The sequence below is a fragment of the Spermophilus citellus genome (assembly GCF_964194105.1).
Source record: "Spermophilus citellus genome assembly, chromosome: 1".
Lineage (NCBI taxonomy): Eukaryota > Metazoa > Chordata > Mammalia > Rodentia > Sciuridae > Spermophilus > Spermophilus citellus.
In genome coordinates this window covers 214,696,711-214,723,610 of record NC_138182.1, presented here as the reverse complement: position 1 = coordinate 214,723,610, position 26,900 = coordinate 214,696,711, and the positions used below count along the sequence as shown (strand labels likewise).

Here is a 26,900-nt window from a genome sequence, read left to right as displayed (position 1 = left end):
AAGATTTTGGTTTTTTGTTTTCTTTTGGAACTACAAAAAATGTTGAAAGGTGTGCTTGAATTCAAATTATCTAGAATATCCATCTGCACTAACTATATTAATTGAATAATTCCTAAATCCATTTAATATCCATTTTAGACTCTGTCAAAAAGCTCACATTCTTAAATAAAAATCATATAAATTACTATGATTCTTGCAAGTTAAGGTTAAAAAATTAAAACAGTTCAAGAAATGAGAAGCTAAGTGGGGGTCACTAAACAATGATGACAAAGCTAGATGTTTGCATTTCAATCAAGGCTAATATTATAACTAGAAAAATAAATTTTCACAAATAGTGATAAGACATTGCTTGTGAAAAGAAGATCTAGCAAAGAGTTGATAAAATACATTTTTCCCCTCCAGATTAACAACGAAGAACATATCATAGACCAAGAGTTAATTTGCTTTTCTTTAAAATCATACAGTTATATTTATATAAGCATAGTTAAAAAGTCATTCAGGGATTACTGAGTAATTTTATCCTAGAAGCTGGGCAAAATTAATATTCAGTAGCTGATTCTTTCCTTTCCCTTATCTTCCAGATGTGACAACGTGTGTGAGATTTGGGCTTAGTAAGTAAGAAAGTGGAATATGAAGACTATCTGGGTTGAGCTTCTCCTGTTGCCACTGAGTACATGGCCTTAGACAAGTTATTCTTTTAATTTTTGCCTCAGTTTTTCATCTGTAAAATGGAGCTTTTGATGAATAAATGAGTTAATGCATATAAAGCTTTAAGCCCTTACAACATTGTGAAGTGTACGGTAAGTTCTCAAAAATGTTTGCTGTGATTTTTGACTACCTAAGAGTAATTATAGTTAATAGCACTTTCAAATGAATAAAAGAATCTTTTTATATATATCATAAAAGTTACCAGAATTACCGGAGATATCTGGAGTAGTGACAATGGAGGAAAGTAAAAGTGGAATTCCTAAGTCATAGTTGAAAGTATCAATTATATTTATAGAAGATCAGTCCTACTTCCAACCACCAAGCCAGCAAGAACCAAAAACCAACTGGTCAACATATGTCGGTGCAGATGGAAAAAGAAGACAACTGTCTTTAAATTCTCTAAAGAAAGCGGAGTGGAGAGCCTTCTGGTCACTGCAGTCCAACCTATCATTACGCATGCAGAGGAGTCTTTGATGGGTTTCTTAGTCTATGAATAATACATATTTTAGGGAAAGCTTCACAGAAAGAATCTATCTTTGCTCCAAAGAGACCCATGACTAAGCAAAGCAAAGAGGAGCATCACCTCCTAACCATAAAGAACGCTGGTCCCCAGGTCTCCACTATGTTGGAAATCAAGGCAACTTGTTAATTGCCAGAAAGTATTTTTGAGACAAAATGGCTCCAAAGTTCATCTCTTAGAGAACAAGAAAAAAAAAATTCACTTTTCAAAACCATTATTTTAATTAAAAAATAAAGGTAGAAGGTAAATCTGAATTTCTCTATAAGGTATCATTAAATAAAAGAGTGTACTTTTTTAAAAGACCTGGTATCTATAAGTGTTTCACAAGGTAAAACGTATTTGCCAATATTCAAGTTCTATGAATCTTACTAAAAGGAATAAGCTTTTACGGTCTTAATGAAATTGAAGATTGCATTTACAGTTTTGAGTGATATACTTCAGAGATTAGTAATTCAGAACAGGTATAACTAAGTTTGCCCAAGGAGTTTTCACTTGAAATGATCTTATGTATAAATTGTACCACAATTGAAGAGTCTAGTGATTCTCCATGTCCACGTGACCCCTTCCTCAATACTGGCAGGAGATGGCAAGGGTCAGTCCATCCTCTTGGAACACATTAGAGTTCTATTCCAGCACCAGCACTAATAGTTAAGGGAAAAGGAGACTGTGACATCCCATAGGATTTGGTCCAAATGTCTTATTAGGTTACCTGTGACTCTTGGCCTTTTATGCCAAGAACAAACATTTGGGATCTGCAAAAACTAAGCAATTCAAGTGCCTATTAAAGAGTTTAAAAGTAAAGTTACATAAAAACATATAAAACATCAATAAATTTATTTATTATTAAATGTCAGAAAGAAAAAGTGGCTTTCATAATTATCTTTTAAGACTTATCCCAAGTCTATGTGCCACATTCCTTTAATCAAGAACATGATAAAAGCAAGTTAAGATAGACATACGCATTAAAATATTTCAAGTATAATGAATAAGGATTTCTTTTTCTTTAGGAATTAAGGAAACTTAGTATTAACAATCATGTGTTTCATCTCTCCACAGATAATATAGCAATTAATCTATATGGTGTGACAACTGTGCCAATGAATTGCAGCTGTAGATTATTTTCTTGCTACACTATGCAGAGTAGTCTTTGAAAAAGTCCTATTTATATCACTTGAGTTGTATGTGAAACTATCAGTTTCATAATCAGAAAAATTTGTCACACATTATGCCTCAAATGTGCTTCATGAATTTTTTTGTACAGAAAACTAAAACTAATTTTCCTAAATAAATATGTATTATATTAATGTTTAATTTGTATGTTATCACTCCCTAATATATTTTCTTAATCTGCATTTTTTACTCATTCGAATTCTAACTTTGAGTAAAGAAAGTTTGATTTTCCTAAATTTTATTTTGAGTAATCTAAGTCAAAAATCATTTTAAAAAACCTAAAATTAGCATCTAAGTACCCTTTAAAGCCTTTAATTCTGAGAGGTGTTTAAACACCATGAACTGAACATAAAATATAAATGTGTCCAGTAACTATCTGCATGTGGATACATATGTGGTTTGTGTACCTACTTAAAATTCTACTAAATTATTAAGTTCATTAATTTGGGAATGAATGCAACTTCCATTACTCAAGTTTTAAAAAATTTAGATAAAAACAAAAAAATTACTGTCTATGAAGAACACAACATAAATCTGAAATTTTTATTATGATGGGACTAGAGAAATCTTAATGAACAAAAATATAATAAACAAATCTATATTTACCTATTATGCTTTTAAAAGTGTAAACACATACAAAAGAAACATGTCACAATGCTTTGTGAAAGTACAGTTTATCAAGTGTCTATAGAGGATAGGAATGTATGACAGTTTAGCTACTTTTAGTTTGACTTAATGTTATCGAAGATTTGAGGAAAATCATATTATCTATCAGGTCAAATGATTGATATTTATGACCATACTCTAAATATTACATCATAAATTTTTTAAACAAAGCCTCGATTTAAGTAATAAAGTAGGTTTGATTTTGAGATCAAGATAGACAGTTAATTCTGCAGTAAATTTCATAATTGGAAATTTGATGATTTACCAAAAAAATATTTGATTTCTCTTAAACATTCCTATAAGAATGTACTATTGAATTTAACTATAACATGTTCCACGATGAAAGACATTTGTGGACTTTTAAATTTTTATTTTGAATGGAAAGTAAACATTTGGTCAAAAACCTTTGGAAGAAAGCTTTTCGTTTACGAATTTATAAAAGTTTCTTAGAAATCTCTTAGAGGCTGAGTACAATGAAACTAGGGCAATGCATATATTCTCAGTTACTCTTTAAAAAAAAACCTGTAAAAGTGACTATAGTGGCATGTTCTGACACATTCTTTTCATAAACCGAACCCTGTTAGTGACAGCAGAACAGATTGTGTGCATCTGCTGGGAATGAGCCAGATGACAGTGGAAAAACGCACATGGATACCTTGGCACAGCAAATAAAAAATGGAGAAAAAAAAGACCTGGAAGAGAAAGTGCTCAACTTTAATTGAAACATTCTTTCCAACATGATGAACATCATCCAACCACCTCTTGTAGCCTGTCAATTTTACATATAAGAATGTGTTTTAAAGGGATCTTTTGTAAATTAAGGCTGTTTTGTCCTCTTTCAGCATTAAATATTGACTCCGGTTTTGGATTATTTCTTCAAATTATGGCAAATGTAATAAGCATTAGTGTAGAAAAAGAAGCCAAACCACTCTACCACAGTCTGGTATACGAACACTAAACTTTTAAAACCCTTTCAGGTTCAAGTCAAATTTTAAATATCTGGGTTAAGTTTTTGAATTATGTGGGCATTATACTGCCAAGTACCAAAGATGCCACAATTCAAATATTCTGCAAATGTAACTATTGTAAATGGTGCCTGCACTCAATAGCGCAATGGTATTTTATGCTGATCAACCACAGTATTGTTTAAACAGTTGGCTCAATAGCAGTAGAGAGGTCCATACATAAAAAAAAAACAAATGTGTTTCTATAAATCATATCAGGAAGTTCTCTTGGATGCTCTGATTACAATGAAAATTTATTCTATACAGTATACAATGCAAATTTTAAACTAGAGATGAAGTTGTTTAATAGATTAGTAGTCTGACTGAAGCAGCTGCAGTCAAAAAAAAAAAAAATCTGGTGATTAACAGCCATTTTCCAGTAATCATAACCCTGGAAAGGGCTACTAAGTAGGGGGAGGGGGTTGCAGATGGGAATAATTCTCTAAGCCCGTGTGCCTTAGAGGGCTCCATCATCTTCATGCGGACTTATTATTATTATTATTATTTTTAAATTAAAGCTTTTAGAGGCATCCTTGATTGCAGTGTTGGGAGCTGTCCATGCTGTTTTACCACAGGGAAGTCCACTCTGCAAGTATTCCTTGCGCTGAGCACTCTTTATCCAGGCATTAAAACAGGGTTAGAAAAGAAAGCTGAAATACAAGGTGCACACCAGAGGGGCATTATTCAAAAGCATGAGAACAATTTGAAGCAGTCACAACTCCCCAGGCCTTATAAACGAGGCAGGCCTCCTCAACATTACCTGTCATCAAAAATATGATTTTTTTGAGAAATTAAGTGGATATAAAAACTGAACAAAAGAGTGGTAAACAGTTTCTGACAACAGAAATATTCCCATTTCATCCACATTTTACCTAAGCGTGTTTGTGTTATCAAAAGCTATACTTCTTAGGTAAAATTCTGCATTTTCTAAACTATACATTTCTTCTCACATGGATGAAAATATTCAAAATACATCTTATAGATAATGAACAATCCCTCAAATCTGGACATAAAAAAGAGAGTAGGAGTGACACTTATTTATTTTTTTAATTATTCAAATAAAATGCATTTATCTTTTTGGGTAAACACAACTCGCTTATTTATTTGACAGATTCTATGGAATACCTAATATGCAAGAGTGCTTGAGAAGGAACATAAATATGAGTAAAATGACACTCATTCTTCATAAATTGATTCTATCTCCATACCAAGCTGAAATTTTGCAATAAGAAAAATAAAAAAGGAACACTAAAGTATCTGTCAGAAGTGGGTAATACTAATAAAAAAATCCTAGAATATTATTTAAATTTTTTTTTTATTTGTAGATGGATACAGTGTCTTTATTTTGTTTGTTTATTTTTACTTGGTGCTGAGGATTGAACTCAGTGCCTCAAACATCCAAGGCAAGTGCTCGACTGCTAAGCCACAACCCCAGCCCCATCCTAGAGTATTCTTTGGAGGCTGTTTTCACAAATATCTAATGACTCTTCCTCCAAACTGAACTTTTATTAAAAGTATTAGTATTAAGCAATAACCTATCTGGAATTCAGAATTTTCAACAGATGACTTTTAAAACTCATGGATGAAAATATTTTGTTTCTTTGGTTCCATATCTAATTCTAAAAGTAATATTTAATAACATCTGATCTATGAAAGCATTTGATTTTCTTAGAGAAACGAGTATACTGTACTCAGCAATCATTAGAATTGACCTAGCAAAGAATCAGAATTAGATACTTGCCCTGAAAATGACCCAATTTTAATAATCTGAAAGTATTAATGAAAAAAAAAGTTCAAAATAATTATCCCACTAGACATTTCTAAGTGATCATCATTGGCAGAAAGAAAAATAATTAAATATAGTATGGCATTATAATACTCAAATAATTACTGAAAACTTACTATGTTTTCATTATGCTTCTGAATGTATTTTATCTTTAAAAATTCCCTAAGTGGATGCTATCTTATCCCCATTTTACAGATGCTGGAACTGAGGCTTTGCGGCGGCTAAGTAACATGCCTAAAACCACCAAACATTAGATAGTAAGCTGGCTTTTGAACTGCGTTTTGGTAGTTGCTCTTAATCACTACCCTCTATTGTTTAGGGGCACATTTGTCTAATAGCACATGTGTATAATCAAAAAGCTGAAGTTAAGTGTGGCAATAGGGTCTTCAAGTACTGTTTGTTTAAATGATTCTCTTTCTCTTGCATTCCTCCTCATCTTCTCATGCTTTGTGTCTTTCATGTCTATGTGTTCTCTCCTGCCGTGTGTGTACACACACACACACACACACACACACCTTGGAGCTTTGATCCAATGCTTCATAAAGCATCGCGAAAGCCACAATTTGGTTCCACTTGTCCAATAACTGTACTACCTCCTGAGCGCTCACGATGCTCTATAGTTTTGCTGAGGCTATAACATCTACTGATTCTAAAGATGTCCACAGTTCCTTGCAAAGCAACTATCCATCCCATAGACCTTGCTTTTTCAAGATCGGTGCTCAGCGTTCTTTCATGACACGGCATTGGCTGTGATGAACCACATCAATCTCTCAAGAATGAGGAGATAAGAAGATAACACCTGAAACAATTCTGTGATCTCACATGTGTAGTCAAAACAAGTTAAAATTGCAGCTGTTTTTGCAAAACCAAATACATGCACTCTGAAACAAGAAAAGAGTTCAGACAGCAGAGAATACAAAAACAATAAAAATTGGAAAAAAAATAAAGTGAAGTCAAGAATTCTTTGATTTTTTTTGAGCTATAAAATGATAGAAAGGGGGAAAAAATCACAATACTCACTCTAACTCAAGTAAGATCCACAGTCCACCGGAGGGGCAATGTCAATTCATTTTGACCAAAGGGCCATCGGGAAACAAGCAATGGGTACTAAGTAACTCATGGACCCCTTTGGAAGTCTACTAATGTCATTGTGGATTTTTTTTTTTTTTTTGGTTTATGTAAGGGGAGAAAAATTCAAACATGAAAGAAAAGAAAAACATAGTAGAAATTATTCCCTTAATCTCTAACCTATACAAACTCTCAGGAGGCTTTCAATAAATACTAGAAGTGAATGAACAGATATGTTCTTTTTCAAGTAGTCAGGTTTGTTAACCTTCATTTAGTTAAAAAAGATGATCCAGATGGAATTAGGACTGCATTTTTATCCCTTTGTAGAATATTAATATTAATGGTTACAAAAGAAATTTTTACCTTTTATGGAGTAATTTTTTAGACCACATAAACCTTTACTCAGAAATCAATAGCTTAATAAGTTTGCCCAAATATGGATGGACATTAAGCACCTTATAGAAATAATTGTAATTTGTTAACATAGTTTAAAATTTCTAAAATTCTCAACCGGAGAACTACTTAGTAGGTAAACCCCTGAAAAAGTCATGTTTTAATCAGGTATGGTTTAATAATAATCATCAAGGTAGTTTAGTTTTTATTTAAAAATTTCTATCCAGGATACATTTTCAACAGTTGATACCTGATAACAGGTCTGACAATGTTTATCAAAGGCTGGTGATTAAAACTATTCCAAAGAATACAAAAAAATAAATTTCATACCATATTGTAAATTAAAGTATATTTTTAAATGTTTCATCTGAATTTTAAAATACAATGTCTAATTTTCAAGGCAATAACTGTCAAAAATTATTGACTTCTTATGTATATTAATATATGCAAAAAATTCACTTTTTTTGTCACTTGCTAATGGTCCTTGAGAAGGTGCTAGCTATAGGCATTTGCCCCTAACACTTACAGTAAGAATATGACCTTGTGATTACTTTCTTATAATCTGTCTTTTACATTTTTAAAGATCTACGTGGTATTAATTTAAGATTTTATTGGTAAACATTTGCATCTAAAGAAAAATAGTTGCTTGATTTTTAAACAGTATTGAAATTATCTTCCTTACCTATTTTCAATAAAAATAAATTTCAATTATACTTAACTGTTTGTTTGATCTAGCAAATTTTACAGAGGCAATTAATAATTGGTTTAGTACATTAGAACATTTATATCTTAGTCATACACTGTTAAATCAATAATTTAGCTCAAAAATAAAATTGGAACAAATATTTATTTCATAGTAACCCTTTCTACTAAAGGCTCCCATTTAATACATTTTCAAGGGAGAAGGCTAGTTTTAAAAAGGTGTGCTTGCAATAATCTGAGACTGCAACTCATACAAATCAGACTTCTGCTGCTGATGGAAAGGAACCATGGTACCTACAAATTATTTTTAATAAGATTTTTAAAAAATCACATTGGTAAAAGTTGAAAATGTATCTGGCAATTAAAAGCTACTTTTACACAGTTTTCCCCCTCTGTATTTCAAGAAGTGTAAGTTTTCAGGCTACTGTTCCAAAAGCAAGAAACATTAATGCAGATATTTAGAAGTTAATTTTGCCTGATATTAGGTTTTTGTATTACTTACACTGAATCTTCCAAATGAAAAGCATAGATCATATCTGAACACTATAGTCTGCATTTTCTCTTTGTACTCTGTATTTTTACCTAATGGCCATTTAAGCGTGAATGTTTATCAATCAAGATTACTGCAGCACTATAGTGTAGTGGAACATTCCTATTACCCAAGAAAAGTTAAATAAATAAATAAGCGTACAATGTTAATCTGCATCACAAAATGACCTAATATATTAGAAATATAATGCACAGGGGCTTTGTTGAAAAGAAACTATTATTATTATTATTATTATTGCAAAACCAAAAATTACAGATATTTAATTGGGCCTGCGGTGTTCTAGAGGTGGGGGTTGGGAGGAAGTCTCATTTTCTATCTCATACCTATTGTTTTTTGCATTCTAAATTGTTATAGGGGATACATAAAATAAAACATACTGAATACACTTTGCGATTAATATCTTAGTGATTTAAGAGGCAGAATTTTCAAGTTCAAAAAGGGAAAAATTCCTCTTTTCCTTTCCCAATTCGAGTGCCCAGGAAAAAGGCCCTCTGCTCCTTAGCCTACGCAAGGGGAAGAAAGGACATTATTTAGGGCTGAAATCACTACGAGACAGAAGAGGGGAAGTTTCTGATGTGGCACTGTGCACCGGTATCTGGTCTGCAGCCAGAAAGTTTTCCTTTTGTAGCTCTGCTTCCAGTACCTGCCCTGCATATTCAGGAATAAAAATACACCAAGTGTTCTACCTCAGAAACTGTGGATGTTACAAAGAATTAAAAGAGTTTATTTTTCTTTCTTTATCCTGAGTGTAATTACTGTTTTTAAAAAAGAAAGAGCTGGAACTATAGTAACTGGAGGGTTTTTTGCCTTTTTTTTTTTCCTTTTTAAACTCCTCAAACTACCTTCCCACAAAGCCATTTAAGTTAAATGGTACATTTACAGACTCACCTACATGAAGGATATAACTTAAAACATCTGCTTAGACACATATGTTCTGTTCCGATGTAAAAAGTGTGGCAAAAATTTTAAAAATACAGGGCCATTATATTCTTAAAATATGTGTTCTTCTCTGTGTGTGTTCATTCATTAAAGAGATCTTTGACTGCAATTAGGTAGTCGGTCCTATAAAGGCTTCCTTGTGTGACCATGATTTCTAAAAATAAAATGCTCCAGTGAATATTTCTGCTAAATAATCACATCTTCAAAATTACTTTAAAAGAAATCCCAATCCCTGATGTGACATTAAGCAATAATAGCAGCTTTCCGTAAGACTTGGTTGTACACCTTATATAGGGTCACCAATTAAATTAGAAGATACAATAAGATAAAATAAATAAGTCATGTTTACTCTATTAAGTAGTAGGAAAATTTCCTTATCTGCTCTAACTTATTTTTATTAGTGAATCTATTTTCTAATTTTTCAAATAAGCATATATAAGATGAAGCTGCCTATCATTAGGGTTCAGGGAAGGGATACATTCTCTTGCTATCAATTTAACTAGCTGAAAAAAATCACGGATGTGTGAAAAAAAATACAAGGGTAGTTTTGGGCTATTAAAAAAATACTTCACATTCTATCAAAGGACCATATCCACCACTTTTAGAATCCAAAATGCTAGACAATCATAATATCTGAGAATAATTTATATGAATTCTTTATGTGCATCTTATCTATGATAACAAGATATAAGAGGAAAACCAGACCATGCTCAGGATGCTATTCGGAAAAAAAGCAGGTTCTCACCAGGGACTGCCTCACAGATCAGTTCCTCCAGTCTCTAAAAAGAAGTTTAAGGTACTTTATTTAAATCATTGCTCAAAGACTTGCACTGTCATTCTACATGAATCGCAACCACTTGCAGGATGAACAACATTGCTCCATTCATTTCAAATTTGCAGCATTAAGAATTAATAAAGTCTCTATAATGTCTACATTATTAAAGAGTAATGATTCCTGCAGCAATCTGCCTGTAATAGATTTACTGTCTTTATTGCTTGTAATGTCACCAATTTTCTTTATAATGCACTCAAAAGATTCTCTTCATGTGTACTTTGAACTTTGTTTACACTGGTTATGTCTCAAAAATAAATACAGAGATTTAACTTGGGCAATGGAATGACAATGTATAGCAAATACATTATAGTGATGACAAATTAATGTTACTCATATTATCAAATGAAACTAAACAATAGACTTATATAAAATGTACATCAATTTCCATACTTAATAGGAATATGCATTTCTTTTTGCAGTGAGAATAATACCAGTGAGAATAATACCAAGGAAATTGGTATTATTGGGTCATCTTTTCCACAATGTTTTTGTTTAAAATGGTATTCTTTGTCATAAAACATTTTAAAATTATTTTTCTTGCACAGATATGCTACCTACATATCTTAAAAGAGAGGCTGGGAATAGAGTTTTACAGCATTATTTATTTTTTATTTCTTTATGTCTCAATATTATCTGTAAAAATGACAGTTACTACTAAATCCTATTGTGAACTAAACCACAATTATTCAACAGCACTTTATAGTTATTGTATGCATGAACATGAAAAAACATTAAAAGTACAAAATTTTCATGAATATTTCTCAACGTTCAGTGTGAGATAAGTTACCAGTAAGCGCTGCTAAAAAAATAAAAAAAAAAAAAAAAAACTGATGGTTTCCTTTTCTCACTAACTATAATAGAACATTACAAATTATTTTCTTTCTCATGCTGCTATTCTCTTACGTACTGCATATTTGCTTCAACTCTCTAAGGGAAGAAATGTGGCTCTTGTGGGAAAGGCCCACCCCTTTCTACATGTTTGCTTCCTTGAACGAAAGGAACACACCCCCTTACATTCTTTGAAATGTGTCCAACAAGCATAGAATTGTAATAGCACTATATTATTGACTAAATTAGAAAAATTTAAGTGATGTTCAAGTATTGTTAATATACTATGCATTTTTAATCAGGATAACTAAATGACACATACATAAGTAGTAGCAATGGTCTAACTTCAGTCTAGCGTCTGTGCTTGGATGCTTAGAACATTTGTTAAGTGTTAATGGAAGAAAGTCATGAATGCTTTTGTGCACATGTGTGTTGTATGACAACTCAGGAAGAGGCCCAAGAATGTTACAAGTTTTGGAGTGCATCCTTTGAATTTAAGACCCATTAGAGGAATGGCCCATCTCTTTAATAAGCATGTTAAAGTAAAAATATTTGGAAACTAAAGTAATCATCTTCCTAAGTATAATTAGAGAGCTGTCTGAAATTACAGATGTGCAAGAATATCACAGGTACAGGGCAGAAAACGCACACTAAAGTTGGTGTCCACTTACTCCTATCTCATTAATGCAATTGTTTAAGTCATGAAAAATTATCTTCTAATAAGCCTTCCTTCCATTATGTAGAACTGTATACTCTCATCAAGTTTTTCTTTCTGTTCTTATTTTCTAATGAAGTGATGTACTCCATATTTGTAGAAATTTATCTTTCTTTTTGATTTTTCTAAACCCTCTTTTTCAACTTTAAATTAGAAATTTTCAAGTGTAACTACGAAGAGTAGACAAAAAAAAGTATCTCTTTAAGACAGTTTAGTGTTTAAATAAATGGTTGGATCCTTTGCAATTTGTTCATCGGGCATTGCAGGATCAACTCAGCTATGTATTTGCAGGGCCTACAAAATGGAAGCTCTTCTATTTTGTCTATATTTTTCACTAGAATAAGAGTGAATATAAACAGGGAATATATAAATTTGAACCAAAGGCAATAAACTTATTAAAACTTAGTAAGATATTGTTATGGTCAAAGAAAACCTGCGTGTGCCACAAATCCAAACAGATGAAACATCTCATTCACTAAAATTTCCTATCTTGTTATAATAATGCACAGAAAATTAAACACATAAATATTAATTTTATGTATCACAGAAGATGTAGGCAATGAAAATGCAATGTTTACATTTATGGGTGACTCATTAGTGTTTTATTGTGTGAAACACTAGGAGGCATCAGTTGGGTAAAAAAGGACTTCAATTTTAGAAGAAGCAAAAAATTACTGAAGAGTTGGATGTGTGAGAAGTTTGGGTTTTCAAAATGTTAATATGTAAACCAAATATTTATTTTCTGCAATAAATCCTCAAAACAACATATTTTTTGTGAAGAAAGATCTTCATATGACATTCATGAAATATATATGTATGTTCATATGTATATATGTAACTTGATCAATAAACACTTATCTAGATATATTTCAGATGCATGAATTCATAGTTATGTATTTACAAATTTTGATGATGCATATACTTGGTAACAGAGAATATAATAGATATTGACAATTATGCATTTTCTCCTCAATTTCTCAATACCATAAGTGTGTTTTATTACTGGCAAATTCTGTTTTTTTTTCAACACCTCCTCCAAAAATGTTTAATGAATTTCAGTCTCATAATAACCACTTCATGTAACAGACAACTCTAAGTCTGTTCATGAAAAGTGATAGAACTTAAAATTTAAGCAATGAATAAAAAGGATGTTTTCTTTGACTGTACTATTGAAAGCCTATCATTTGAAAACTGAGTTTTCTACGGCTTGAATGGCTCTTCATAATGATGAAGCAACAGGGTCGCAGTATACTTATCTAGCAATCATTTGAAATTGGAGTATCTTGCCATTCTTCAACAATCAGCTTTTATCTTTGACCTATCAAAATAACACGTGAACTGTGTAATCTACCTTTTGTAAGGTACACAGACTTTGTTGTTGCTCCTGGTTTTGTGAATTGCCTCTGTAATCTGGTTTGATTTCCTAAAGGTGACAGATCTCAGTGCAACAGTCAAGCTTTAGTGATTGCAGGACAGTCCACAAGCCCATGAGCCCATGAGATTAAGGTACAGTGCTGAAGATGGGGATCATAATCACCTGTCCTTCCACACAGAGCTTAGCAGCTGAACATCAGTGATAAAAGCCTTTCATTGTGCCCAGACCATTACCATATGTGCGTAAAATGAATATGCACATTTTTATAAGCTTTAGATATTAGTTTGGGAGGCATTTTCTTAGAAGATATACTTTTGAAAAACAAGTAGAACTTTATTAATAATCTCTTTACATTCCACATAGTGACCCTAAATTGAATATTAAATTCTTCCATGTTGCTTTGAATCATATTCAAAAAATCATGGTTCTCTGGTTTGATAAGTATTTCTTTGTTGTTGTGTAGCACAAGTACTGCTGCATGGATGTTTCCCCATTTTGGTCACTTTCTGAGATTGCATAGACTCAAAATATACTGCACATAGAGTTGGGAAATAAAACCACAAAAAACACTAAAATAAATAGAACAAAGTTTTAAAAGATAAGGTTAACACATATCAAGGAATTAATCAGTGCAGTTGTTTATAAAAGAAATTCAAATACATAAATAATTTCTTAGAAAGATAGAGTTGTATTACGCAACTTATTGATTCAGTAAAGTGAGGGCCAAGAAAAAAATTAATAGATACCTGAAAAACACAGAATATAATGCTTTTTCAGGATTCATTCTTGAATCATTAAAGAGTCCCTTTCTCTACTGGGCTAAATCATTACCCCCCAAATTTGCAAACTAAACCTGCTTACAAAGAATAGAAGCAAGGTGCAAAAAGTCCTTGTGATTTAAGTTTTATGTAGTTATTTAGTGTTAATGTGTTTCTATCCTGAAAAGTTAATGTTGTGATTTCACTTTAAAATATGACTAACTCAGGAAATATAGAAAACTAACTTATCATATGTTCATTTGTTTTTAAATCTATAATCAACAAAATTAGTGTTTTATAAAAGTTCCACCTTAATATTATCTTTCAATATATTCCTCATGCATAGCTTTCAGGATGTAAACAGCATAATTAATGAATGAAGTATAATTCTTTAGAAAGAAGTCTGAAAAATATGACAAATATTCCAAAGCTGTGTAAATTAAATTAATAAAAATAGATTTTTATGAATTTTAGTAAAACTTCAGTAAAGATAACCACCAACTATTGTCTCTCTAACCTGACTGGAAACTAAATGTTAAACAAATGTTGTATTTAAAATGTGTTTCGATGAAAAGTTTTAAGAATTGAGTTAGTAGGCTAATACATGTATTTTCCTACAAATATGGAAAAAATACACTCATTGATTTAAAAGATTATTTTTGCCCCTCTTGAGATGGGATGTTAGATAGGGACATCTTATTTTACTTATCAAAACTGACATTATTTTAGAAATTATATTAGGTGTTTTAGTTTCAAATTAGAGATTGTTGATCTATTTAAGGCTAAAATTGGTATGTGATACAAGGTTAAATGGGGTTTACAGGTGGTCACATTTCCATGTCCTACCAAGTCTCTAGGCATTGGAGTTATTATAGTCCACATAAGCATCTTTACTCTGCAACCACAATTCCATTGCAAGTTGCCAGTAAAAAAAGCGTCTGGTCACTTTTTTTTTTGGATTGGCATAATGAGGTGACTGGAGTTTCTTCTATAGCAGTTAGAAAATACACGCAGTCAGTAAGCATTTCATAAGACAGATACTATTAGAGTTAGTATCATATTCACAATAGTAAAATGCACTTTGTGTCAAAGCAATTCTCCACTGAGGACTGGTTAAAGAACTGGCAGAAAGCCTAATTCTACTTATTATACTCTCAGCATTTACATATAAGGTATTTTATAAAAAAGACATCCATTCCTAAAATGTGAAGAAAAAAGGCTTTTTCCAAAGAACTGGACCTACAATAGACAGAAATGATTCAGATATAAAATTTCCTGTAAGAATTAATAGCCATGTTTTTGATAGGAAATAATATTAACACTTAATCTAAATACTTGCATAATATGTAATAATATAGAAATGTGCCATGTCTATATAGGCTTCCTTTGTGCCCAACTTTATCACTGAGTTTAGTAACTTTCATCCAAAGTCCAGACAGAAGGCAACTGAAGTGACTTAACCTTGTTTGTTTTTAAATATCTATGTATTTGAATTTAATTTAATACATTTAAACGCAATGCAGATGCTGAAATCTAAACATAAATTTTGAAATGTGTAGACTACTTTGACCAGGGTATTACTTTTTGTCCACACCAATTAAGAAGCCCTCCACCAAGCCAGCACTTTAGTGAGGGAAGGAGATGCACAAAGGTAGACTCTGACAGTCAGACAGCCATGCTGAAGCTTAAACTAATCCCAAGAATTAGTGGCTCAGAAGCATAACCTAGGGCAAATCAGAGTCTCTGGGGGGACTCGTGGGAACATCTTTCCACAGTGAACTAACTGCTAAATCTTAAGGCATGTACTTCAAGGTCACAGGACATTCTGTGAAATATTAAAATCCTTCAGGCTCCACACTCTCCACCATATCAAACATGCTAATGACGTGAACAAACTTCATGAAACTTTAAACATATTGGTGTGACAGGAACGAGTCAGGAATGATTTCAATAACTGATGGCGAACGGATACGACTATCTAAAAAGTTACTTTTAGCAGCACACAAGGAAATCATGGAATCTAACGAAAAGAATACACAACCAGTCTCAACTTCAGCCTTCAAAAAAAGGCACAGGGATAGACCCCGAGCCATGGAATATATTGATGCCAAATTCAGAGACAATACCCAGGCTATTTCTATTTTTTCAAGAAATGTCAGAGGTACTTACATGAAGGAAGACCCGATCAGATTAGTCCTTGGGATATTTTCCTTTCTTAAGAGAGAGAGAAAGAGAGAGAAAATAACAATAATCTTTACTTCGTCCAGCCTTGAAGTGCTTCTCCACCTGATTCAAACATGCAGTCACGGCGACCCACACAGAACCTTCAAAGTCAATCCAATAGCAGCCCGAAGATGTCCGGGTGTACGCGTGTGCTCAAGTGTCTGTGACTGCGAGCAGAGAGAGCAGAGAGCTGGAGACGATGTGTGCGTGTGTGCGCGCGCGAAGGGAGCGCGCGTCGGGGGGAGGCGCGCGCGGGGTCGCGCATTCGCGCGCGCCAAGGCCGCTCGGAAGAGGAGGAGGAAGAGGAGGAGGCGGAGGAGGAGGAAGAGGAGGAGGAGGAGGAGGAGGAGGAAGGCGGAGGAAGAGGAGGAGGAGGAGGAGAAAGTGGCTCTCCGCTGCCGGTCGGATTAAAAGTAACCGGACTCGACCAGAAAACTGCGTCCAGGAAGGAAGTGACAGAAGACGAATGGGAAAAGGAGAGCAGCTCACAGCTTTTGAAACATCGCGTAAAAAGGCAGGGGGGGGGCGGCGGGGGTGTCGAGGGAAATGGAAGGATACTGGGAGGGGAGGCGGGGGTGGCAGGGTAAACCGAGCACACAGGATTGGGGGTTCTTAGCAGCACGTCCGCTGAAAGTGCCGTTTTCTTTCCTTTTCCCCCCTTTATTTTATTTTGTTCTTGCCTTTGCTTCGCGCTGCCTTTTCCTCTCCCATTTCTCTCTCCCCCACGATCCCAAACCGTTGACTCTCTCCTCGCGAGCTGGAGAAATCATCAGTTTCACTCTTGCAAAAGGGGGGCGGGACTAGACCTCGGAGCATTTTAATAAAACAAACATACAGCAGCTCCCTCCTCACCCCTCCAGTCTCAACTAGATTGATAAATTACTCCACTACACTACTTTAATTATGTATATGGTATGCAGAATAAATCACTGAACATCAGTACCTCAATCAAGCACTTTTAAATGATAATTGCATCTTGGTGAATCAATCTTTCCATTCCTGACATTTTGCTAATTTTAGTTTTACGGTGGGGTAATGGCACATGCCATACGCAAACCTAATGACAATTCTTTATTGCACGAAATGAAGACAACACGGTGAGTGGCGGCTCCCAGCTTCTCTCCCAGAGCGGCTGTATAGGACGCTCGGAGGGAACCGAGTCTCCCGCTGCTGCGCGCTCACTCCCCAGGGACGCTGCGAGCCAGCCAGCAGGGAAGTCCTTCTAAAGTCGGGATCTTTCCTCTGACCAATAGGAGCGCGACCCTAATAGTTGTTCTTGTGACTTTTCCCCCCATTTAGATACGCGTTAGCTACTTCATTCTTCCACGGGTCCACGCGCTCCTCCTCTATTACTCACGCGTAAAAACCACGGTCTAGAATCTGCAGCACTCCATTCCAGCGTGCTTTTATGCATGCCCAGAATACGTGGTTTTCGGCCCTGAGAAGTGGAAGGGCTAAAAAGTGAACCGAAAGATTTCATGAAATAATTAAAGAATTACCAGTTTATAAAATCTCCACTTTATCGCGGGCCATGAACTTTCTAATCAGTTTGGAAATATTTACCGAGGGGGCAGCTTCCTCGGAGATTTTCCCCCTCTTCCCCCGACTCTTTCTTCCACACCTTACTGGACTTTATCCAGGTCATTAACATGTAAACCAAACCAACTTCCCAAATGCATTAGGCTACCCCGACGATGGCTGATGACTTCACTTATCCTGAAGAGTTTCAGCAGCGCAGGAAGCAGAAATAGAGACTGATAAGGAAGAATATTTATGTTAAGGTTAAAGCACATTAAACATTTCCCTTACCAAAAATATAGGATAATAGTTAATGTTTAGGAAAAACTACTAGAGATTTGGCTGCTCTCTGCCCTAGCCAATTACACCACACCCAAGAAAGCCAAAGATAAAATGTATCAACCGGTATATAAATCATGAAAAGACAAGATTGGATGCCAGCAGAACTACAGATTATATAAAATGTTTAGAGTAATCTTTATTTTTTAATATTGTGAAAGAAGAAGGGAAAATTCATAGGGGACATAAAAACATTGACTATACAAGAGTAGATCATAATAGCATACTGAAATATCTAACTAATTAAAGATATTCCCTCACTGTAAAAAAATTCCTATCATCACTGTGTGTTTAGTCCAATAACTAGTTGCATTTCCTGTTAAGTTCCTCAGTATGCCTCCAGACGACTGTTTTAATGCATGAGGATAATGTGGTTCAAAAAGCCTTCTGCTTCATTGTAGGGGCTATTTGTTGTTATTAGCTTCTCTCAGAAGAGTGGGCTCAACATTTAGGCACCCTCCCAAGTCTTCACGTGAAAGGAGAAGACTGATTTTACAAGCAAGTACAACTAGATCTAAACAATCTTCAAGCTTCTGGTTCATTACCATTGTAACTATTAGTACAGCTAAGATGAATTCATTGCTTTTATTACAAGAAAGCCTGGAAAACTGTCACAAAGCAAACTATCTGAAATAGTACCATATATTGCAGATTGCAATCTATAACATATTTTGCTTGCCTGTGTGACTTTCATATGGTGAGTCTGCTACTGCTATGAGTTCATTTTAATAATATGGCAAGGAGCATCTATGTCAGGTTTTCATTCAAGGTACAACTTGTAAAAAAAAAATAAAAAATTTCAAGGTACCCAGACATCTTGAATATATGGTGGTAAAATGAAATTATTTTTTCAAGTTTCACAAATGTCCTGACAAAAGAAACCATATGAGAACCATCAGAGTTTATTGCCATAATGCTTGAAATTAATGTGATGAATTGTGACAGCCTATTTTACATGAGCAAATAGACACAGCCAATACATGAATTTAAATCATGTTATTTTTGATGGGTGATAGTGAATATTCCTGTTTACCACTGTACACTTCAGGTTTAGATCTATTTTTCTTTAAGAAGACACTTTTATTTTACCTTTTCACATTCTAAAGAATTATTTAATAATGAACATTATAACAAATCCATAATTATCAATGATAGTACAGGCATTCAAAAATATGCACAACCCCACACTGTGGATAATTTGAAAATAATTTGGATCTGGAATGTATCACAGGTGGCCTTTTAAAATATAAGATTTTTCCCTCAGCAGTTTTAACTTCTTAATTATGTGTGACCTAAGTTAATATTAGCATTAGTTTCCTTCCCATAAGCCTTTATAGTTGAAGCAGAACAGAAGCAGTTACCTAGAAATGTACAATAGGCAGTCACCTGAGATTTAAAATTATTCATGAGTAATTCACAAAGTGGTTAATCCAGAGTGTGCTTTGTATTCTTTTAATACCTCTGGACATTATTTATTTTTTAGCAAAATCACCCTGATCCTTCTCACCTAATAGTGTTTGGCTAGAATCAGAATGTTTTCTCATCTAGGGAGGAGCTCGTCCTAGGTGTTACAGAGTCCTGGATTCTCCATTTAGTATAGGATTTGTGTGTTACTATTGGATGTGTCCTTTATAGGCTTCAGTTTGCTTATGTGTGAAATGAGTTCTCCCATCTCTTCCAGTTCTATGCTTTAAATAGAAACCAATTGGAAGCTAGGGGTCTATCCAGTTAAATAAAAGGTGACTTTCTTTTAAGAAAAAAATGGTGTCTGGGATCAATGTATTAAATCAGCTCGTGTGTGTTTGTGTTTGTGTGTTTGTGTGTGTGTGTGTGTGTGTGTGTGTGTGTGTGTGTGTCTGTTGGGGTGCCTAATTACAAAATATTTCTTTCATTAAATAATTATCATTAAGTGCTTTCTTTTCTTTTTTCTTTTTTTCTACCTGGTGCTGGAGATTGAACCAAAGGCCTCACACATGCTAGGCCAAGCACTTTAAGTGTTTTATTTTAAATGTAAATATGCATTAACTTATTTTTCCCCAAAAGAATTATGTTTGGCCATATATTTAATTAAAGTGCTAAAGAAGTTACAGGGAAGGAGCGTGATCCTTGGGATTTTAACTTTAGGGAAAGCTCATATTCCAATTTCTGTTCAGCTACACACTGTCTTACTCCACCCTCTTCTCTTCACTACTTCCCTACATTAAAGCAGCAGTCCACTAAAGCCCTGTGCACTGGGTCTGCCTGCTTTTAAGCCTGGCCCACGCTGGGTGTAGCTCTTGAAGTGAGCTTTAAAAAATTATTTTAAAGTGAGCTGGGGCGGTTGCCACAGCAACCCACCCTGAGATGAAGAAAGGCTATAGATTAATCTACCCTTCAAGATTATTCAACTGTATAGTATTTGTTCTTCAGCCCGAATACTTTCAACACAAACATAATTGAACATGAAAGTTCAGAAAATTCTAAAAACAGTAAGATACAAATTTCATAGCATTAAACATTTTAATCTTTTTTTTTTTTTTACAGCTACAGTATAGAAATATACATGTCTTCCCATTAAATGAACTAATTGGAAGAGATACCTAGAAGGTAGACCCTGAAAAGTGATGTGAGCAAAACAACCTGATATTGCTTATAACATAAAGTATTTAATGGTTATCTAACTCTTTAACACTATTATACAGTTCTATGCTATAAATACCTAAGGTCAAAGAGTTTTACCTTTGATAACTTTGTGGTACATGTTAAAAGAAATGTAAGCACTCACCACATACACTTCTTTACTGTGACGGTCATTTGCCTTCCATTCTTTACTTCATCTCTTCATAGAAGTTACTTCACAGTTTGCAGCTCTTCTTTGGCACCTTAAAATATGTAAGTACAAAAATGCACATACTTATTATTTTTAAATTTAACATGAAAGTAGATTTATTTCTAAAACTTCAAATCCAAAGTAATAATTCTGATTTTAAGCCAAACAAATGTATATGGGAAATAAAATAATTAAAATAACCAATTGTGATAATACTTATAATCATTAAAGTAGTGTCACATATCTGAATTTCAGAAATTTACTAGGTGCAGCTTTATCCCAAACAGATTATATAGCATATGGACTGTTTGTGGTTCAGAATCTGCAATATACAAAGGATTTGCTATTTCAAGGAAAGACTTAATTTTTTCCCTGTATTTCATATCTAACCATCTTTATTTTCTTATCTTTAATTTTATATCTGATGAAGAATTACAAGGAAAAAAGTGATCCTTGGGATTTTAACTTTATCCATCATTTTCAAGCTGTTATTTGTCAAATTGGGAAATGTTTGCAAAGCAACTTAAGTTGCAGAAAAGGCTCATTTTATGTATTGCCTAAAGGCCAATTTAAGATACTTTGGAATTAATGCTGTGGATTCAGGACCATTTATAAATTCTATTGCTAATAATACCTTATCCTTCCAAGCAGTGTTTAACAGTACTGAACACAAACAAATGCTCTAGTATTCTAATCTCTGTTTTAGACTAGCTGTCCAAGACTTTGAGTACACAAGTGAATCTTTCTTTTCCTTCAGACTGGGTCTAGTCCCAGAAAGAAAACTAACCTGGAGTCATATTAGATTATGATGGTCAGTATCCATTTTCTATTTGATTAGCAGGAAGACTTTTCATAGTGAAGAGACATTTATAAATCCTTTTTATTTGGGTTGACATCCATGAGTTATAGTTTTATTAAGTTGCTTCAGAGTTAAGGAGAAACGAATCATTTTGGCCAATTTTGTTTTATGGGTTATGTTAGTTTTATCTTTTATTAAAGTACAGGCCCACAGTTAGTCTAAACTTGATCTTGGTCTAAAGTTACCTGGCCAATTCCCTTTCTCCCAGCTGCTTGGTTTTACAGTCTATTATTAAGTGAGGATCCTGACACATATCTCCCAAGGCTTTTCCACCTCCCAGAAATGCAATCTTCATGAAATAATATCTGAAAGATACGCTGAGGCTTTTTAAAATGACACTACAAATTATGACATATTTCTTTCTTTTCCTGCTTCAGTATGTCCAAATAAGGCTTGATCGTGAATTTGCTTGCGAGCGTGTAGCTGATTCAAAGGCATCCACACGCATAGCTAAATGGGGCTTTACCTTTACCTACAAAATTGTTAAATGTTTATTTGAACACTGAAATATGCAAATTCTTGAAATATCACAGAACCTTAAATTCAAGGAATAGATTTTTACACATTACTTTTTTAACCTTTTTTTCTAGATACCTTACTATGTCTGTGCCCTTTCAAATTCAAAGATCTTTACCCGGGGTTGGGGTGGAAGTGTAGGGTTAAAAATCTCATCCAGCATTTTGGAACCCACTTCTTTGTTTGGAAAGCAGAGAGCTGGGATTCAGTCCGCACTGCCCCTTAAAGACCCAGACAGGGATGCCTCTGATTTCAGCAGCTCACTCCACTGAGTTATTGATAGCAGGCAGCAAGAATCCCTCGGGTTAATTTGTGTGGAAAGTGAACCCGCGCTGGCTGGGCGTTCCAGAGAGGCGCAACAGCCACAACACCGCCCAATTATTACGGCCCTCCCCTCCAACGCTGCTTTCCCCACCTATATACTCTTTTCTCTGCGGGTCTCTACTTTCCCCCACCCACTTTTCTCCTGGTGCAAGGAGCTGAGGGGGAGGGGGGCTCTTTTCCTGGCGTGTTTCTGGAGTTCCTAGGCTGCTTGCGGGGGGCGAGTGCGCCACGTGCGTGCGCCACTGGCAAGAAGGAGGCGTGCTCTGGCCCTCCTGCAGACCTGCTGGGCTTGGACGCGCGCAGAGGAGACTGCCACGCTGTCTCGGTGTGGGGGCTGGAAGCGGCGTGCAGACTTGGCATTTGGTTAGAAGGGGGATGTCACGGCTTGGGGAAAAACGACCCCGTGGCTTGTTGGTACCGATGGCACGTGGTGGGCTCTAGGGAATGAAGGAGGGCGCAACGGCAGTGGCAGTGGGTGGGCTTTGGAAACAGGAGGTGGCAGTGCTGGAGCAGTTGTCCTATTTGTCTGGTTTTGGGATCTTAAGAATATTTTCCATATATTGGCGAAAGACTATCCCAAAGAGCTGGAGATGAACTCTTAGCGACTACGTAAAAAATGAACCCACCCACGCACAGTGCACAAAGCTAGCACGCAGTTCGCATCCAGCTGCTCCGGCTGCCCCACTCGCTCCAAGCATTTTGCAAGCCTGGGAGAGCAAGAGTGCCTCGTGCAGGTTTAGATCCTGCCCTGCCCTTCACCAGCCATCCTGGGTTTTTGCGTGCCCAAGCAATAGGAAAGGACAGAGACTCAGAACTGAATTCTAAAGCCTAAGCATTTAGCATCCACAGAATTTTAAAAACTAAAGGCCAAACGCTAGCTCCAATAGTTAAGCTTTGGATGGATATGTACAATTCGTTGCTATAGAAAGGCCACCAAGTAGAAGGAAAACTGGGATACTAGGGACAATACAGGACAAATGAAACCAAAAAGCAAAACAAAACTTCATTTCACTGTTATACCACCTTTATTTGTTAGCATGCAGAAGCAGTTCATGGATGCCTTGCAAATTGCCATCACAAAACGCAGATGTATATGATCTTTGCTTTATTTGGGGCATTGTACAAAGGCCTGGAAAGGTGGACAGATCCACCTTGGGATGCTCCAAAAGTGTGGGAAAGTATATGGCTGAATATATCAGAAGCACAAAAATGTTTCTTAGCCTGTTCTTGAAACCATATGATAGCTGCTAGCTACATGTGATTATTTAATTAAGATTAAAGTAAAAAGTTAGTTCCTGAGTTACACCACCCACATTTCAAATGCTCTGTAGGCACATGTGACTAGGGGCTATCTTATAGAAGGAGATGTTGAATCTTGTTTCCATCATTACTTAAGGTTCTACTGGAGAGTGATGTTGTAGAGTTAAGGTGAATGTCTGTTAAAGAAAGAAGTTGCTTTATGATCATTACCAGTGAAAATTTAGGGCATTTTTCATTTCTTTAACATGAAAAGTTTTTTTTTGTTGTTGTTGTTGTTGTTGTTGTTACTGGGTATTGAACCCAGGGCACTTTACCACAGAGTCACTTCCCCAGATCATTTTATTTTTCTTTTGAGAGAGGTTGCTTAGAGCCTAGCCAAAAGTTGCTCAGGTTGTTTTCAAACTTTCATCCTCCTGTTGCACTGCTGGGATTACAAACCTGTGCCACCATAAAAATTTTCATGACCACATGAAAAGTTTTAAAGTTAGAATTTCATTATTTTTCTGCTGAGAAGATTTTGGGGAACACTTCAGCGCCTCACACAAGACTTAGAAAAGTTAAGTGATAAACTCAAACTCATGCAATAAATTTGAAAAGATTAGATCCCCTGACAGGGCCCAGTACACTCTGTGCCAGACCAGGGCACCTTGTCTGGTTGGCTAGGCAAATTAACTGTGGAAAAGTGAACTGAGAGAAGATGTTAGGCAGGAGTACTCTCTTAAAAGAGAAAATACTGCTAAGCATTTATCCATGAAGAAAGTCTATTTAATAAAGAATAAGGTGAATGGCGAACATTGTCTCTCAAACTTAAAATGTATTATTGGTATTGCCATAGATTCTTATAATGTCTTTTCTAAGAGAGTAATTGGGATGACTGTGCTTACTTTAACTTTGAAAATTATGAGGAAATAGGATTATTCCTTTAAAATAAATGCTAAAAAACAGTTACAAAGACAGAGAGGAAGTGTGTTACCTGAGATGAGAATTGTTAGCAAGGCATAATCTTCCTCAAGTTTGGTTAAAGATATCATCAGACACATTGATTATCCTCAGATAAATTGGTTATGATATAATTAGGGTGGAATTTGAGCAGAATATGTTAACATGATCAAAATTTAATCACCAATTATACTATTTGAAACATAAAGCAACAGACTACATCATAAAAATTTAGACAAAGTATAAACTTTCTAACTTTTTAATATATAGATATTAAATTTTTAATATATATATATATATAATGTCTTTCTTCTATAATTTTTTTTTTCTTTTTTGAGACAGGGTATCTCTAAATTGCCTAGGCTATCCTGGAACTCATATCCTCCAGTTTCAGCCTCCTAAATTATTAGGATTATAGGCAAGCTTCCCTACTCCCAGCTGTCCTCTGTATTTCTTTTTTTTTTTTTAAAAGAGAGAGTGAGAGAGGAGAGAGAGAGAGAGAGAGAATTTTTTTTTTAATATTTATTTTTTAGTTCTCGGCAGACACAACATCTTTGTTGGTATGTGGTGCTGAGGATCGAACCCGGGCCACACGCATGCCAGGCGAGCGCGCTACCGCTTGAGCCACATCCCCAGCCCCCTCTGTATTTCTTAATGTTACTTGGGGATGGAATGTTGATATTGTTATCTTTCATTGTAATTAACTTTTAATTTAACCCTTAATGAAGGATCACTAAATGTTCGGATAGGAGCATTCATGAATGATAATCATTTAAAAATAATAGCAAATTTTAAACTTGGATTTCTCTTGAACATATCCATATTTGTAATCATCTGTTTCTGTTATTGATTTATCACTTGCACAAGACTAGTGGTGGAAAGGTTTATAGTCCATACTACTTGAAATTCAGTGCCCTAAGAGAAAATATTTTAGTTCTCCAAATGCTTGCAGATGAGATAGAAGTCCTCAACCTCTTCATAGCTGAAAACCAAAAATACTGATGGAACTAGGAAGACCATGTATGGCCAAAAGTCAGTTGACTCTATCACAGGTAACAGTGGAATTATGCACCAGTTTTTAATCTCTCTGTGTTTCAGCTTTTTCATCTATAATATGTGGAACATAATGAGAAACCCTCAAAACCTAGCATGAGAATTAAATGAACTATTCAACAGAAAGCACAGGGCCTGGAACCTGACAAGTTGCAATGGAAGTTACTCATTCCTATGCAATAAGTTCCACCTGTATCCCATCAGGTTTCATGTGTACCCATACTGTGTTGCAGAAAAAGGAAAAAAGTAGGTCATCAGAGAGATGGCAATTCCCCTTTTCTGGCATGGCTTTCTTTCAGTCTTCCTTTGTCTTTTTTTTTTTTTTTTTAAGGATGCTTTCTTATACTTGTTAGCTGGTTGGTTGCTGAAGAGGCACTGGAAACTCCAAGTCCATCCTCTTTTCACCCCAGTTGACCTTTGGAATGTTGTCGGCCAAGAAGACATTGATATCTTCAGTCTCCATTAGCTTGAATTCTTCAGGGCAGAGTCTGCTCAGATTGTCTCCTGATGTCATTCCAAATGTCTGAAGGCCATGTATGGCAACTGGGCTGGGCACAGGACTGCTGGGAAGTGGGGAGCCCATGAAATGCCTGATGGAGCATTCTGTTCAAAAGAGACCTAGAAATCGGTCTGTGAAGATCACTCATCAACATTACAGCTATGTCTAGGGGATGGTACCACTTCTTAAAAAAAAAAGAAGCTATAGTCATTTTGCATTTTTTGATTTTTCCAAAGTCCCCTTGGAGTGCTTATAATTCCTATTGATTTAATGATTTGTATAAGTATATATTACAGAAAACAGACTCAGGACATTAATAAAAATTATCTGTGTTCATCCTAACATTCCTTAGAATAAATACCAAGTTAAGACAAAGCATGCAGAAAGTAGGGAATAAGGCCACCACATGCAAAATATACCTCGTTTTCTCTTTCTAGGTAATTTTTCAAATGATTGTATTCTACTTAAATAAGAACATCACATTATTTTTAAAATATATTATTTATAAGCCCCCCATTTTTTTTTGGTACCAGGGATTGGGCAT

The 26,900-nt window shown here is 34.9% G+C and overlaps 1 protein-coding gene across 15 annotated transcripts in view; it reads right to left on the bottom strand.

The window, feature by feature from the left end:
- MEF2C (myocyte enhancer factor 2C) overlaps positions 1-26,900 on the bottom strand; it is a 184,766-nt gene that overhangs the window by 146,968 nt on the left and 10,898 nt on the right. For 13 of the 15 annotated variants that reach the window (XM_081290796.1, XM_081290781.1, XM_081290794.1 and 10 more), the window contains exon 2: positions 20,862-20,958. The gene's annotated coding sequence lies outside the window, so the exon portion shown is untranslated. Of the gene's footprint in view, positions 1-16,186; positions 16,238-20,861; positions 20,959-26,900 lie in introns of those variants that run through there. The other 2 variants (XM_081290790.1, XM_081290791.1) reach the window with 1 other exon arrangement.